The 17,426-nt window shown below is 34.1% G+C and overlaps 1 protein-coding gene across 6 annotated transcripts in view; it reads right to left on the minus strand.

Annotated features, from left to right (window-relative positions):
• Prosap (SH3 and multiple ankyrin repeat domains prosap) overlaps nucleotides 1–17,024 on the minus strand; it is a 124,376-nt gene extending 107,352 nt beyond the window's left edge. For all 6 annotated transcript variants that reach the window (XM_011052878.2, XM_011052875.2, XM_087413029.1 and 3 more), the window contains exon 1: nucleotides 16,642–17,024. The gene's annotated coding sequence lies outside the window, so the exon portion shown is untranslated. The remainder of the gene's footprint in view (nucleotides 1–16,641) is intronic.
• Nucleotides 17,025–17,426: the final 402 nt, after the last annotated feature.

A 17,426-nucleotide genomic window follows, 5' to 3' on the forward strand; every position in this document is an offset into this window, starting at 1 on the left:
TTTCTAATCGCGCTCGATACTCATAATTTATGCTATTTATTGAAGTGAACATTTTCAAGAGTTGGATATCTTACAGAAAATATGCCACAAGTCAAGCATAATCTTATAAGGAATGCTTTGATAAATTTGAAATGAAATATTTTTTATACTACTCGATCTCACACACACACACACACACATACAACACACAAATAAAATTTTAAATTTAAATATAATAAGACTGTTGATAAAATTTTTTTAAATTACGCTTATAGATTTAATCGCTTATTATTAATGCGACCACGTTGTACGGTCGACGCGAAAATGTATGACTTCTAGTAATAACGTATAATTTTAGTGTTCCTAATAAGAGTTATCAAGAAGATATACCGTGTTTTTCCAACGTTGCATGCACACGCACCCTTAATTCTCTATCACGCTCCGATCGATCCTATTTCCCTCAAGTTTAACGCCACTCAAAGCGCACCCTCGCACCCTAGTTGTTATACCCTCGCTCGTATTTTCCATCTTTAGAAAGAAATAAGTCTCGTTCCCCAGATTTACATATTCGTACACACGTGAAGTTGCCTGCGAGGATAAATATCAGTACTCGCGAGGATAAATAACACGCGCGTACGTTGATTTGTTTAATGTGTCCATATTGACGGAATTCAAATGAAAGCGACGGTCGATAGCATGGATAATCTAACGAGTTAGCACCGAAAATTAAATGACAAACAGATGACACAACAGTGTTATCTAATCTATCTATAAATGTTTGCAGAGATGAAGAATGACGTTAAACTAGGCTTGTGCAATTATGATAATTTAAAACTTTGCTACACAAAAGATTTTACTGAAATACCTTAAAATTTAGGTTCAAATCTGAAAATAATTTTGTCGGATCAAAGTAATTATATAGAAAATTCAAGCAATGCTGTAAAAAGTTTTGACGTCCAGCAGCCAATTTGAACATCCTACACTAATTACTTTGATAGTCCAACAAAATTATTTTCAGATCTAAATTTTCGGATCTATATCTAATTAAATTTTCAGATAATTTTCAGCAAAAACATTCCTTCCATATATTTACTGCAAGTAGTATACAGCAAAAAATTTATATTGACATATATGTTATTTCTTTTAAGAATTTAAATATACAGGGTGTCCCAGAATGACCACCAAATATTTCAAAAAATCCTCTACCATTTTACAATTTTCACAATAATTAACAAGATATTAATTATTAAAAATCGCCGAATATTGGTTTTCAATAATTTTTTACTCATTATTAACTTTACAGCAAAAAACAGCAAATGACAAAAATTGTTTACTTTCTTCTCTAGAATTCTGAGAATTTTTTCAGAATTTTTTAGTATCGCTTTTTCTCATGTTGGTAAAAATAATTGTCAATAAGAAAATGCAGTACTAAAAAGTATAGATAAAAAATTCTGAAAAAATTCTTAGAGTTTAATGAAAAGAAACTAAATAATTTTTGTCTCTTGCTATTTTTCCGTAAAGTTTATAAATAGTTTGAGCAAAAAATATTGAAAACCAATATTTGGCGATATTTAGTAATTAATATCTTGTTAACTATTGCGAAAATTGCAAAATGATAAAGGACTTTTCGATTCAATTTAGTCGGCTCTTTAACCAACACACGAAATATTTGACGTTCGTTCTAGGACATCCTGTATATTACAATAATAACAAACGTATAAAGTAAACGATTCATTATCTTTGATTTAGAAAATACAATTCGGATGCATGTATCTTATTAATAATAAAAACAAAGTTTATAATACAAATTGCATTGCTTTCTCTCAAATAGAAGTTAACGCAACATTATATTAATCCCATGCACCCTCGTGCATAAAATACAAGCAGTAATCTGTAAGTCACTCACCCCGCGGTCGTGAGTGAAAAAATAACGGCCATCCACCTTTTATCATATTCACGGAACGAGTTCCTCTCCGTCATTCTCTCGAAAGGCGTCAGACTAGATCGACGTTTTGAAAAAACGCTGACGGCGACGCCGGAGTGCGCGCGAAGGGACGCACGTCGAGAAAATTCGCTCCCGGCACTACCAATTGGCAATTGCATCGTCTGATAGTATAATGACGGAATGGACGGGCGGATGCGTACACGCATTTGACGCATCTGCCCGGTGCATTTCGCTCCGGCAAAGTGGACGATGAGCGATGCAACCCGTTTGCGCATGCACGTTACATTACAGGGAACTTTACGGCGTATCGTAGAAAACTTGCAGCGAGTGTCGCTGGCCTTTGCATAAATGACGAAAAATTGCACGCAAATGAGAATCAACAAACTGTCCGATCAATTTTAGAATGTCAGAAGAGATTCCACTATGAGAATCAAATTTAATCTCTTGTATTAAAATTGTATTAAATCAATTCAAAAAGTAGACACATGCATATTTTTAAAAATTCAGAAAATAGATATATTGTACGTTTCAAAATTTTAATTCCAGATTACAAAAATTTAAGTGAGATTTATAAAGGTGTATAGAGAGATGGAAAGGATTCAGAAACGTTTTTTAAAAAACATTTTGATAATCGAATTAAATTTTGTTGCTAAAGTGTTACACGTTAGAGCTATGTATGTGGCAGATTAAGAAATGGGGCGAACTTTTATCGTTTATACTGCGATCGATAGCTTTCGCGTCCTATTCTGCAAGGTGTCTATTAATAGATGTTGAACGGATAATCGATAACGCGACCTATATTACATTTATTACACAACGTTTCTACTCAACGTCAAAAGTAAGCACTTTCAGTGGTGTTGCGTTTTTATCAACGTCCATGTTACTTATCTAAACAGTTCTTCGTTCCATTCTCCGCGATCTCCTTAAGTGCTCTCGTCACAGAACGTTTCATCTCGCCTTCTGATTCGAAGCTGCTCCCGGTCAATCAATATCTAACAAAGTACGAGATAGCTTCAACAGCTTCTTCATCTCAGCCGGGAAAATTTCATTTACCGGCAGAAGAATACGAAGGCACTTATAAAGATTCACAATTCGAAGTCAAAGAAAAATACTGTAATGCGAGGACACTTGCAAGGATTCACTAAACAGAAAATATATTGAAAATATATAGAAAAGATGTTGTACATAATTCATGAAAAGCTACTTTTATTTTTTTTAAAATCAAATAATAAAAATATTGTTTTTTAATTTGAGCTGTTCTCAGTTTTTATTATCTAAGAAATAATCTAAGAAAATTAGCAAATGACATCAGCTGGCTCTCTCTCTAATTTTTTATGTGCTCGTCGAATGTGCGCGATTTATTAGAGCTCGATGTCAAATGGCACTTTTAGCACTCAAGTGCGGTGAGAAATATAGATCGACATATATAAAATCATTAATCATGATAGACTCTGGCTATACCTACATCCGCCACTTACTAAAGTACGTGATTTTCGTTCAACACCTCGCTCACATGTATACGATCCCTTGGGATAAAAAAGCTTTTAAAAATTCTCATATTGAAAAATTCTCTTACGTTCATTATTGTCGATAAGCAAAAATTAAAAGCCATGAAGCAAGTAACGAGTGAATCTTCGATAATGCTATGCGAACGAAAATACTTGCGAAAAAAAAATTAATTATAACTTTATACAATATATTCCCGGGTGTATCTCACGCGTATGTTGTATATCTTTCTCAATGATCTGGTTTATGTCTTGCAATTGCTCAGCCACCCGAGAGAGGGAACGCGCCATCGTCAGAATTATTACAACTTCCGGTGATGTTAAACGGATCTATAGGGAACACTGCCGCGGAAGCTGTAACTCGTCCTCATTACGTCACCACGCTATAGTGCGTGCATATATCAAAAGACAAATACTCTGACACTTTGTCCAACATATCAAATATAATAGAATATAAAAATACTTAGATATCTAACATCTATTTCTGTAAAATGTAATTACTATATTTTTTAACAATGAGAAAAAAACTTTTCTAATCGTCGTCAAAAATAATGTAAATATACAAAACAAATTTTATAAATTTTTCAAAATGTTTCTGTCCTTCAATAAATATGAATGTATATTCTGTATAATTTAATAAATTTCTTTCCATTAAAAAATATGTTTAACTATATATGGCAAAAAAGAGAAGCGTTGTTATTGATGCCCTGAATTTTAAATTGTATTCTCGAATTGTATCTCGATTGTAAGTGAATCCATGAAGTTATCCAAAATTCTGATCAAAGCTTTTTCGATGCTCGATCGACTGCCTAACGAACCGTAGAGACAGGTATTGCCAATTTGGCAGTGTCCTCGGTACGATAAATCAACCTTAACCGAGTCGGACGCATCTCGATGCACATCCGCATTCTCGATACGCTCCGTTACCTCATTATTGTCGCTGCGTTTTTCCTAAAAGATAAGAAATCCTTTCCGTGCTCCTCGCTTTAACTAACACCGACAGGATTTCTTGTACATCATCTTACTCTAGAAATACCGCGGAAATTTTCTGTTAACTTTGTTGTAGATGTAACTGTTTTAATGTGTACGCGAGTGCGCGCGTATTTACCTGCCAATTAATTTTATATCCTTGACATATTACGCGTGACGTTACCAAGCGTAAAGTCGAGAAAGTCAACGAAAGTGAATACACAGTATGGAAAAAGCGAAACGTAAAAAAGTAAAGGCGAGGAGTGAGGCCACGGAAGAAGCTTCTGGCTCTCTGCCGGCGCCCGAGGCGCGTTCACGGAAGGACTTCGTTTTCGAAGGTTAGCGCACGAACAAAAATGCCACTGGTTGACAGCAGAATGGGAACCGAGAGAATCAATGATCGGGACTGCAATCACTTGCCAAAGGAGTCGTTGCCGTTCGTGCCTTCACGTTTTTTTTTTCTCTTCTCAGAGGACAATGGAAATCAGGAAGAAAATACCTCTGTTCGATTACGCTGAAAATTATCGTAACTTTCGTCGATACCTCTCCTTTCGTATACGTGCATGGTACACAAGCCTTCTCCCTATCGATCTACCGAATGAAGAAAAGAAAACAAAGCGTGCCTTTTGTAGTATGTGACTACAACAAAATATATGTTTAAAATTAAATTATATATTAAGTCCTCTTCCTTAAATAAAATTTTTAGAATTAAATTTATAATAATTTTAGAATTTTAGAATTTTATAATAATTCTTAAAAAGAGATACAGAATAAGATTTTTACATTTGATTAAACGTGATTTTATTCGCTAATGACTGTGTGAAAATGGCTCTCCAACTTTTGGAAAAACTAACTTTCTATAATTCATTCGATTACTCATCGTTTGCACATGTACGCACATCTCGAATTGTCATTTGCACACTTCTGGTAAAAAAAGTTATTTAAAAAATAATTTTAGCGGGGGCTGATTTCACATCAGCCTCCCAACAACAAAACAATTTAGATTTGACTAGCCACAATTGATAGATTTTTCGTTTGCATACCTTTAATTAAAAAGTTAACAATTAAAGTTTCGAGGACGATCGAGTCAGATATAGATAAATTTAAATCACATACTATAAAATGGTATACTCAAAATGAATCGATAAGTTTCCGTTTGCTCATTTCGAAACAAATTGATTTTTCGTTTACACTTTAGTTAACAAATTATTAACAAATAAATACTAAATGTCCAACTTTACGTTGCAAAAAATATCGGATTCAAATCGACTTGTTATATATATTATATGGGTCATTTAAAAAGTATCCGCGGTTTTTTCATTCAAAAATTGAACAAAAAACCGCAGATACTTTTTAAATGACCTAATATATATACACACACATATATATATATTTTATATACATATATATACATATATATGTATATGTAACTTATGTTATATTAAATGTTATGAAAAATATATTATATTAAATTCATGTATATATGTTATGTATATATATTATATATATATATATTATTCATATATATATATATATTATGAATACACACCAATCACGATAGAGATTATGAAACAAAATTTCCATTACGTTCTCTCTGTCTTTTCACTAGAAAGAAGTAAATGAAACCACAACACAAATACCACGATAGAAATAAAATAAGAGAGAATAATCAAGAAATAACGGCGCTATTAACGAGAGATCGAGATAGCGATTAATTTCTCGCGGCTTCTAGCATTACGTTTAATTAATATAATCCTCCAGAGAGGATAGTCCCGCAATGTACGAGTACTTTACGTGCAATACACGTCTGCACATATGCTCGCATGGGTGCGTGAAAATGGTAAGTATATATGCATACGTAAGATCATAAATTATATACAAAATTCAACATTTTTTCATACCATCACCATTTCATTTTGTTTAGTAACAGATAATACAAAGAAATTCTGTATGTTTTTATAAAACTCTATATCTGTCAAAATTATATAATAAATTTTCAAAACATTTAACTAATCATTTCAAATTATTTGTTTTTTAATGAGCATTAATTAAGTTATAATAAGAAAACAATAAATTTGTACAACACTATCTCTATATAAAACGTATAGATTATATGCATATATAAATATAATCTTGAAAATTATACGGTTGAATTTTGTAAATACTACTTATGCGGTTCTTCTAGCTTATATCAAGATTGTAAATCGCTTACGCAAAGTAGAAATACACGCTTTGCACGCTTTACATGCCAGTATGCATCGTCCATTTTTTTCAACCAGGTCGACTAGAACGAACTAATTCCGCTCTAGTGCGACAGCAATGACCGCCGATACACGTGTGAAAGCAGCTTAAAACCGGTCCCACCCACATAAGAGATCTCAATAGTGCCCATAAATGCATGGCGTGCTTTAAATGACCGACAAAAATTAATATATTCCAATTACGGGCAATATTGCAAACCCTTGTACTCATGGCAACGTTCGTGAATGCAAGAAAATTCATTTTTGCGCGATTATTTTGCAGCCATTATACAATAGTATTAAGTTTTTCGAATAACAATGGAAACACAAGTTAATTTGATTAAAAGTATTATCTTAATTTAGTTATACTTTTCATTTTTTTTTCTTTGTAGAAAAAAATATTATTTTTCTTTTTCTAAAGCACGTTATTAAATACAAAAAAATTATTATAGAATTGTAGAATTATGAAATACAAATATGTGTAAACGATATGAAGCTTGAAAAATCTAATTTCCGGTAAATTCGCGGAAATTCAGAACAACCGCGGCTTAACTTCTTTAAACTGCCGTTTGCAGTAGCTACACGTCTCGCAATATTAGCTATAAAGCCCAGGTTTCACTGTGGCGGCAGACTCCCAATACTGTTGTATTAAGTGCGTGAGATTACCCAGAGATTTACATTTAAACGGCATTCTAAATCTGTGGTACGGTGGGAAAATTGCCCGTTGCGTTCAACGACGGTAAATCAGTGGGCTTCAACCGAATACCAGAATATTAATTGTTACAAGCTGCTTTGAATAAGATAAATGTCACTTTTACATTAATAAGAATATTTTATACTGGCAAAGTAATGCAAAAAAAAATAAAAAATTTCATAATTTGTACAAATTTCAATATTTGAACTTTCGTAAGACAGTAATCATAAAGTACATTTATATTTACTATCTTCCATTATGTATAACAAAAATTAATGTATTTTATTGTATTCTATATATTATTATTATATGTAATATATATATAAAATATAAATCATATAGCAGAAGAGAACCAGAGAAAATTATTCCCTCCCAGCGTAATTTCCTTCCCGTCAGGTGCAATTAGGCGTCGGGTCTCGCCCGACTGTTAGTAGCTGCGAGTCGTGTTATTTGGTCGACCGGGACACAATTGGATCGCCTTTGAAATTTTCAATAATCGGGGAGGGCGTCGCCCCGAGCGATGAATTCCTGACGACGGCCGAATGAGACGATGGCGGCGGTCGTTTTGATCTTGTTTAGACAGCAGCACCGACATAAACAGCCGGTGGAGGACCCGCGCCGAATGGCTATCGGGGGCAGTGATTTATTCAGGGTTATTGTCCTGCACGAAGTTTTTGTCCCGAGAACTGCAGAGGTGCATTGCGGCGCGGCGGATGCACCGCGCGGACTCGACAACGCATCCAAAATGGCAAGAACGTATTTTGACCACTCCGTGCGTTTACGACATTACTTTCGGACTGGCTCTCCGTGCAGTGCACCTTTTTCTAACGTAAACTCGTGCATACCGAGTGCGATGGTATTACGCGAATTCCAAGCGAACTGTTAATACCGCTATACGTCTCGCGACTTATTTGAAACAATGTTTGAAAAAAAAAAAGAAATGATAATGTAATGACATTGGAAAATATCGGCAATATATTTTCATATTCATAAAATGAAAAAGAGCGATTACTTTTTAGCTGTATTATAATAATATTAAGAAATATAAACAGTTAATCTATATTAATGAAGTTAGAAATTTTTCGATAATTCTAATGAAGATTATTAATATTGCTAACATTTTATTTCCTTAAAATATATTTAATTTCAATACTTTCCAACTTTTTCGATCAATTGTTACTTTATTTAAAAAAATGTATTGTGAAACAGAGAAATTGCAAATTTAATAATGTTGTTGAAGTATCAAACTGAAAAAAGAGACCAACAAAAATTTTTATTTTATTGCAACTTCGAATGCTATATCATTTGAAAGGAATATTATTTGTATTATTGATCTCGAAAACTATGATGCAACAATGGCAATCTACCGAGACCTTGATGATCACATCACCGTTAATTAACTTAAGCAACGATTAGACGGCACAATTATCATGTTCCGAATGCCGATGTTTGTCATTTAAAGTACTATTATTCTACCATGGATCGATATCAATTTTTTTTCTGTTTCTTCCGCAAGAAAAATTAACTCTTATTAATTTAGCCTCCATCGCTAAAAACAAGCACAAATAAATAATCGTATTGTTCATCCTACAATAGCTTAGCTGACGTCTTTCAGGCTTCCTCGTTCTCTCTTGTTCCGCTGTTGTCGTTTCTTCACGTCATTCGCACGACATTCACTCACAAAACATGGTTAATTACGATCGCGCGCATATTAATTATCACCTGACGACAATTATTCGCTTTACAACGCTTCCGATCTTTGTCACATTATATGGCTCATACATGACATAGACTTCACTCCTTTATTTGAGATAAAGAGATAGAAAAAAAGGGATAAATTATCTCTGTCAAAAGAATAACGCGAAATATCTACTCTCGATAAGTAATCGTCGTTTTTACTACGCTTATGGATCATAAATCGTAGGAGATAATCAACTAATCACTTGTGCGATCTCACAGTCACTAATCAATTGTAAGAAATGATCGCGTTTAGTGTCTCGTGGTCTTCGACTCGATCGTTTAGCGTCCCGAGAAGTAATATTATATGACACATGGAATAGCTCGAGCCACTACCTGCCGCTTTGAGTCTTGCCGCACGAATGATAACAATGTGACCGCGCGTAAACAGTAGCGCGCGGGACGAAGCAAAAACGAAGGTCGAACACCGGCCGGCGCCGCGTGCTAGTCAATTCCAGGAAATATACACATTATAAGGTAACTGTACACTGGATATATTCCGCGTATTTCATGTAAATTTCAATGAACTGTAGCGGTTTTACGTTTTGTTTTACGAACTCGTTAGCATTGCCTAAAATAATAACTAATTCTATATAAAATGGTGGAAGCATGGTGGAAGCTTAACAGCGATACTGTTATTTCAATTTTAATTCAAACATGTTGCAGTTTAAACGATATAATTGTTGCACGTAATATTATTTAATTAACTTATTTTTAATAAAAATTTTTTTTAATCGGTCGATTATACATATTTTATGTTTCATGTATTTCAAGTAAATCAATGAACTAGTAATACGTTTTGTATTTTGTTTTGCGCTGTTTAAGGATTTCTTTTCTCAAATCACTTCGGACATTATTAACTCTTAGTACACGCCTTAGTTTTTGGCATCCTTATTATACACGTTCGGTCATTCGTATCGTGTATTAATTTTCATCACTTTTACGAGTATATATAAATTATTAAATGATTTTTACATATATTTTGACATCTTTAGAAAGTATTTGTACAGTTATATATTCATAACAAATTGTAGATAAATTGTAGATAACTAAATATAGTTAATGAAATGAGAAAAATGCACTGTTTCATACAAAAATATAAAACTCTAAAATAAAAATATTTAAAGGAAAAATATGGTTCTTCAATATCTTAAAATTGACATTCCAAACTACAAGAAAAAAAATAATTCAAGTGGCTGTCCAAAAAATTTAGTTATTGAATAACCTGAAAATGATGTTTTTTAATATGCGTGAATAGCTATAAATCGAAAGATATATTGCATTTACATTTTAAACAATGCATTTTATTATTGCTATTGTGTTAAAAACCTTATAATTTATTAGGAAAATGTTTTTCATAACGTTACATTTAATATAATATATAATATTACTGACAATATTTAGCACAAAGGTGCCAAAAATCGTGTTTATTAAGAGCTAATATATTGTTCTAAGATTAAATTCTTTCTTTTTTTAATAATTCGCGAAATATTCCAGTAATACAAGAAGAATTAGTTGAAAATAAAGAAAAAATAAAAATTTTTTTATTATAGTTACAAAAAATGTATACTCTGTATACATGTTGAGCCATTTGTGACCCAGAGGTGAACTTCGGAGTTTATGTCAATATAAGCACGAATTGAGGCCGGCAACGCATAAAACTTCTGTTCTCTAGATGCTTTTTTTAGGAATAGAAAAGAGACCGATATTTGACCAGGTGCTCTTAGTATTTCAAAGAAAAGAAATGCGAAAGAATACGAATGATCCAAAGGTAGATATTAAAATAATACATATACAATCAAAAATCTTATCAAATTGTAAGAAATAGAATTTTAAGAAACTTCGTCTAAAAAAGTAGTTCTTCAAATAAATTGTGATTACAAATATAAAATTGAATGTCAAAAAATTAAACAAAATTATATGAAAACTCTCAAAAAAATTCTTCAACAGAAGCTCGATTGCAAATATTTAAGATTCATTTATTAAATCGAATCACACAAGACTTTTTAGTCGAGTTTCTCAGGAAAGACATGATTATAAATCGTCACGGCCCGAAATTGCGCAAAATTTACGATTCGCTACATTTAAAGCTGCAGCAATAAACTTCTGATTCCGACAAAGCTTTTGATATAAATCAATGAAGTACGATAGTATAAGAATAGAGAAATAAGAAATAAAGTCGTCATTCGATATTTATATGATCGTTACGCGCGCCCACGAGATATTGATAATGGCGCGGTAAATTTAAAGATAGGATTGTAGATCGATTAATATGCCAAATCACAATAAAAATAAAATAACAATGTGAGAATGCAGAAACTTCTCGTTCGAATAAAGTATGATAAATTTGAATTCTCAATCGTTATTGCTCGACCAATTAATTTTAGCGGAGTAGTGAAGACGGCAATCATATATCGAGTGGGATGTGCGACAAGCTCGCTTAGCTGTACGAACATATCGCGAATACCAGATAGAATCTACAAACGCGAGAAGGATAGGCTATTGAATGCAATAGGCTTCTCCGGGGTCGGTCACTATCGACTTTTACATCTTTCAAATACGCACAAGGCTTCAGAGAGTCAACCCCCGAAGGATAACAAAGGCGGGATCGATGGGCACGCGACTATTAATATGAGATTGTTCCATGATTTATCTCTGGATCTCCCCAGCTTACGACTGACGTTTTAATATTCACAACAACTCAACTATATTCTCATCAAAATAATAATACATATATAGAGACGTGAGACAAAATATATTATTCAATTTTTAATACATAAACAAAAATAATTTAAATTCTCGCTCTCTTTCTATAGAGATCAATTTCGATTTCCAGTTAAAATATAAAATTTATAGAAGTTTAAGTACATCGCGACGATTAATTATGGTCGGCAATTTTAAAAAAATCGACGGCGCGATTCGCCCGATTTCGTTAGAGACTTAGCGGAAGTTCTTATCTCTCGTTACGAGAAATTCAGCGGAAAGGATGATGGAACCCTGATCAGAACGGCGTCGGTCGCGTCGTCGTGGCGGCGGTGGCGGCAGCGTCGGCGGCATCGGCGGCGTCGGCGACGCCTATATTGATTTTGGGACCCGAGGAAAGCGTATAGCAGACGCGAGACGAAGGGGCGTAGCAAACGAATTTCTCTAGCAGAATGCGGCAAGGATAATTGAATAGCGTCGAAAGCGTGCAGCGCGTAGCGGTATCGATAGCGATAGGTTTTACGTAACGTAAAGTGGCAACGACACATCGTTTCGAGTGTAGCGTAATAAGTTTGTGGCATGCAAACGCTGCAACCGTTGTCGGGCGTTAACCGTGCACGATTAAAGATTTAAATCCCACCGGTGATAACACACGTTGCCACGATGCATCGATCACCAAGAAGTCAATCTACCGCGGACAATCCTTTATTTGCATATTTATACAAGCTGTGATGTGAAAATCTTGAGGTTTATGCGTTTATAACCGCAGAATTAATAAAGTTGCAATTCTCCAAAACACGTTCAAACATGTCGAGATAATCAATTTGTCTGTCAAGATTTTCCAACAATTCGTTTCTATACAACTTTACAACTTCGAATTCTCAATTACGAATATTAGTTTGTATTATTAATATATACTTTAATATATGCTAATTAGAAATATTCAAAAGTATTTTATACAATGCTCTTTTACATCTACATTAATATATTCGAGAGATTGAAAAAAAGTAATTATTTTCTAATAATAATAGAACTCATAACGTAGTCAAAGAATTCTACATACGAGGAAAAGAAACCAAAATTCAATTAATTTAGCGCGTGCGACTTGAAAAAATTTTGTTGTGTATAAATATTTACTTGTAAGTGCACGATGAAAGCATGTAATTATCGGAGAAAAAATGTTTTGATGAAATTCAAAGACAAAAAAAAGGTAATGACGAACTCGTTACGTAATCAGCGGCAACTCTAAGAAATACGCTTTCATTGAACATCATGAACCTGTCCCGTTAAAATGTTTGATGAAAGACTTCGTGATACACGGCAAAAAACTCACCGAGGCTTTGCATTCCCGATTATTTAAACGGGAAGGAAATACGTGCGTTTGTTTTTGCGTATTTGCGATAATAAATCACGTCCGAACAGTATAACGGACCAAACAAACAATACAACGTACAAGTATTATACACTCAATTTCGCAACTGAGACATTCAAATATATGTGTTTCATGTTTCTTCGTACTTTTTTGTGTAAACGTCAATTATGAATTGATACCATTATAAATAGATCTGATTCCCGTACGCGTTGTGAGTAACAAATTTCTTTACAATGCAAACTTGTGCAACCGCGATTAATTTTTATCATGCTGTTACCAAAGATACCATATCGCGAAGGAAATATTCACAAGCAATAAGAGTTAAATTAAGTTTCCGCAATAATATTTAATAGTATCTTTATGATTACGACAGATTTCTTGCGATATATATTTTTAAAGTCAATAAAATGGCAGTAAAATATCTGTAATTATAAATAATTATAAAAATGATTAATAAAAAGTAGATTATAAAATTATATTATAATTGCATGGAAGATTCTAATATTTCTACAAATTAATAGCACAAGATAACACTATAAAAAGTCGGATATGACGAATAAAATTATAACATAACCTACTATCAGCAGATATAATTGTCGGAAACAGCATGATTCATAGACGTTTGCTCAATGTCGTCCTAATATAATATGATGACAATGGGTCACACAGTCATGCACGTATATTATCAGCGATCTTATCTCACGATGTATTTAAATGGCATATACCTGTCATATGCGAGTACAATGCGTATTGTACGTATTTCGTAAATACGCAATAAACTCTGCAGTAATATAATACTTGGAGATAATTTTCTGTTAAATTTACCCTAAAAATTATGGTAATCAAATCAATAAAACAACATATTTCAAAGAATTTATTTGATTCTTTTTGATTTATTAATATTTATCACAATAAAATGTAAAATATATTTAAATTTGATTAATTTTAAACATGAAATAAAATTTCAATAATTTTAAAATATATCATGCAGTTTATGATTCTTTATTGTTTCAAATACAATAGAATAGATGTCAAGTAGTACAGTCAATTACCATATTGTATGATAAAATTATTATGAGCGACTGAATCAGATTGAAAATATCTCGTGATGTATTGTAAAATTCATATAAATTTATATATACTTTATATACGTATCATTACTTGATATCTATTCTATTTAAACACATTAATAATACACATAATTACTGAAATTTTACTATATTTGTTGGTAAAATTAATGAAATATAATTTGTACTTTACTGTGAGAATTGTCAATAAATAAAAAGAATCACATACAATTCTTCGAAATACCGTGTTGTCCTACGATTACCATAATTTTTAAAGTAAATTCTGTAAGAGAAAATTCTCTACATATACATAATTTTGAGAATTTGGAAAGAGAAGCAATCATATTAAAATTTTGACAAGTAATTAAAATTCAATTAATAACCGTTCGATTTTATTTCTTGCTAATCAATTTTAATATTATTTTAAAAATACGAAAAATGAATAAAATATAATTTCAGTTGCAATAAATAAACTCAGCCTAAATATAATATAAATAAATTCAGCCTAAATATAAAAAAATAAATAGCAATATCGCAAGTTTACTTTTACCTTTTCCCAATGACCCGGATTCTTTTTATTATCTTTTCCCTGTAAAAACAATGGACTCAGAAATGCACACGCACACGAGTTAATCATTCTTTATACAATGATCTGTATCTCCGTAAAAGAGAGATACGAGATCGAAATCTTATTTATTCGTGGCGTCGAAAAATGTAGAAAAAATGCAATTCTAATGCAGGATACGATAGAAATGACAAGGAAACTTATTTGGACTCTCAATTCTATTTACATCGACCACGAAACAATAGAGGAACATGCGTCCTTGCACGCATAGATAATAAAGTCCTGCGGTATACGATTACGTTACATCCGTTCTCGCATGGAAAACATGGAAACTAAATGGCGTGAATTACATTTTTCTCTAAGGCGCCAATTAGAATGTCGTGAAGAATAAGTGTCACGATTGTAAAACATCTCGAAAAAAAATCACATTCACTCAGAACGCGACAGTATAAAGAAACAGTATTATGCGTATTTGTTGAAGCAAGAGCCATTATTGATTATTTACGTCGACGCTTGCGACGTTTCTGCAAACGACGGCAAATTGCTCACATTTGTCAACATTTGTGCCCGCCAAAGACGATTGTGTCATAATGTATTACATATCGTGTGATGCGGATTGCAATCAATGGTTATACTTTATCCTAATTTTACAAAGTCTCATGTGTAATACTAATCATAATTTTATCCTTATTATCGCATACGAAGAGTCATAAAAAATATAGTGCCTATTTATTTGAGATATTTTTTTATTTAATGTAAAAAATATGATACCTATTTATATACGTAAATCTAATCATACGTGGAAAAAAATTAGAAGCTTTTTAAAAGAAGGACTGCCTTTCCTTCAAATATGCGAGTGATTAAAGAAGTTCTGGATTTAAATACGTAAACCTGGCGAATTATTGTCAGCAAGTGTAAGGACGCTCCCCCGAGAGTCACTTCGTGCAATCGAACAACCTTCGACGCGCGTTACGTAAGCGTATGCGGATGCTTACGTGCGAAAACCTGTTGTCGAACTCGCGTCCAGGGAAGAAATTGCACGTGTGTATTGAGCCTTTCTAGAAAACGCGGCCACGCTTCGCAAAGAAATTCACATTTTACAATGTAAGTGGCGGCGAAGAGTTACCCTGCCGAGCGAGACCTACGCCGGACTATGGCGTTGCGATTTTCAAAGTGATAAATCTCGGTTTCATCGAAATAAATAGCAGATCAGAACGCTCTGATTCTAACAACATTCCACGTTTAATCCCCGATCTGAATTACGATACTAGACGTCGGATAAATGGTGCAATAAAAGGAATGTTTTAGGTCTAAAATATATAACGCGTATCAAGATTAACGCTGAATTTATATTGTGTGTGGATTTAATTCTATTATTCTACTATATTTTAATCATTATTTAATTTTATTATTTTATACAATATCATTCTGCATATATCTGTCTAATTGTGTCGCCAAACACAAGCACATAGAAGTACGCAGGTATTAAAAAGGATTCGACTGCAAGCAACTACAGGCAATCTTCGATTTTGAACTTTTTCTAAGTTTTATGTTTATGAAACTATAGATTAAAGAGACAAGCCAAAGCGACGATTCGATCGCAATGCTTTTACAAATTTCTTGTCAAGCAGACATTTCCTTTGAACATAACTCTATATTATTGCCGAGCACTCGAAAGAGTGCATCAAGAATCGCCTGCAGTGCGTGCGCTCGAAATCAATTTCGTCGCGCCATCGCACATCGTGCGCGGAGGTCGGCACTCGACAGTCGTTCTCGCTGAAGTGCATGACAGCTGTGAAAGGTGTTCGCTCCGTTTTCACGATATCACGGCAAAAAACACAAGAGATCAAACGTTCGCTACTCACCACAGCCGGGGAAAATCGTGCGCGTCTCGGGACAGCTTGGGGGTTGAGAAGGTCTTCTCCGGTTCGCTCCGATTACTCCGATCCCTCCCTCGTGGAGCGAAGCACTCCGTTAGTCCGGTGACACTTAATCAGGTTGGTGGTACACGACACACACTGATCCGCAGACACTTAATCACGAGCGACAACGGACGACACCTCGATCTACCTCGAACGAATCGCGGCGTGGCGTTTTGACGTATACCGAATGACGCGGATGATGAACGGGACGATGCGGACCGGTGACGGCGAGCGAACGGCGAACGGCGAACGACGAACGATACGTCTTCACAGACTGAACTCACGCTCCCGACTGATCGGACTGATCGCCCGCGCGCGCGACTCGGGCAATCCCGACGACGACGCCGCTTGTGGAAACTGACCGAACCGTACTCCACGGCAAACGTTAAATTTCGATCGGCGCGTGCTCGCTACGCGCTACGCATTGTGCGTAACACACAGCTGGAGCGAGCGCCTTGCGACGAGCGGAAAGAAAAAAAATTCTCTCTCTCTCCCTCTCCCCCTCCTTTCATAACAAACGAGTCCCACAAGCACCAACATCCCTGTTATACGACGACTCCGTCGTATCGTTATCTCAATGAGAATTCTTCGTAGCACCATTTTCCAACGTACATCCACGCGTGAAGAACCCTTGAAAAATGCCGTAATATAGCCATTTACCGCGCACGTACGAGCTTTGAGATTTGATACTTTCCGAGAATCGCACGATGGTATTATGCACGTGTTAC

Source organism: Acromyrmex echinatior, chromosome 1, assembly GCF_024713525.1.
Source record: "Acromyrmex echinatior isolate Ae372 chromosome 1, ASM2471352v2, whole genome shotgun sequence".
Classification (NCBI taxonomy): domain Eukaryota; kingdom Metazoa; phylum Arthropoda; class Insecta; order Hymenoptera; family Formicidae; genus Acromyrmex; species Acromyrmex echinatior.